Below are 1,003 nucleotides of genomic sequence, written 5' to 3'. Positions count from 1 at the left end.
CAACGAATCCAAGAGCTGGTTCTTTGAAAAGATGAACAAGATTGACAGACCGCTAGCCCAGTTAACAAAAAGAAAGAAAGAGCACCTCCAAATCAACAAAATCAGAAATGAAGGGGGAAACATCACAACAGACACCAAAGAGATCCAGAACATTATAAGGGAATACTTCAAAAATCTATATGCTACTAGATTTAAAAACCTAAAAGAAATGGATGGGCACCTTAAAAGCATAGGAACCACCAAAACTAAACCAAGAAAGATTAACAACTTAAACAGACCCATAACACATAAGGAAATTGAAACCTCCCAACTAAAAAAAGCCCAGGACCAGATGGATTTACAGCTTAATTCTACCAGAAATTTAAAGAGGATCTACATCCACTACTACTTAAGTTATTCAAAAAGATAGAAATGGAGGGAGAACTTCCAAATTCCTTCTATGAAGCCAGCATCACTCTAATACCAAAGCCAGGTAAAGATACAACCAAAAAACAAAACTATAGACCCATATCTTTAATGAACACAGATGTAAAATTTCTCTATAAAATACTTACAAACTGCATACAGACACACATCAAAAAGATCATCCACCATGATCAAGTTGGCTTTATTCCAGAGATGCAGGGATGGTTCAATATACATAAGTTAATAAATGTCACAAATCATATAAATGTGCTCAAAGACAAGAACTACATGGTCATTGCAATAGATGCAGAGAAGGCCTTTGACAAAATTCAGTATGCATTTATGTTCAAGGTCCTAGAGGGATTGGACTGGAGGGAACTTATCTCAACATAATTAAAGCCGTATATAACAAACCCACAGCCAACATCATTCTAAATGGAGAAAAACTGGAAGCATTCCCATTGAAATCAGGAACCAGAGAAGGCTGCCCACTATCCCCACTTCTCTTTAACATAGTACTTGAAACTCTTGCAAGAGCAATAAGACAAGAGAAGGAAATTAAAGGAGTAATAATTGGAAAAGAAGAGCTCAAATTATC

The sequence above is a fragment of the Nannospalax galili genome, unplaced genomic scaffold, assembly GCF_000622305.1.
Source record: "Nannospalax galili isolate Female #2095 unplaced genomic scaffold, S.galili_v1.0 scaffold1283, whole genome shotgun sequence".
In the NCBI taxonomy this organism is placed as follows: Eukaryota; Metazoa; Chordata; class Mammalia; order Rodentia; family Spalacidae; genus Nannospalax; species Nannospalax galili.
This window is presented reverse-complemented; position numbering follows the sequence as displayed.